Raw genomic sequence first — 260 nt, 5'->3', positions numbered from 1 at the left:
TTGTATGTGCTTGTCCTTTTCAAGTATAACATTGTTTAATGTTACCATTAATGAATTACCCATAAATTACATGAGCTTCAACATTTTCCTGATGCAGCTATTTACCCCAAAGGGATTTGTTGCAATTTTAGAGTTAAATTAAGTATTGTGGAATATGGTCTAAGTTCCTACTGAATCCACCTAATTTTTCATGTGAATATGAGATTTCTGGTTTATTAGCCAAGTAAATGACTAAAGTGCAGTATGGTAGAGCTATTTGT

Source organism: Abramis brama (assembly GCF_963993115.1).
Source record: "Abramis brama genome assembly, chromosome: 17".
Taxonomy (NCBI): domain Eukaryota; kingdom Metazoa; phylum Chordata; class Actinopteri; order Cypriniformes; family Leuciscidae; genus Abramis; species Abramis brama.
This window is presented reverse-complemented; position numbering follows the sequence as displayed.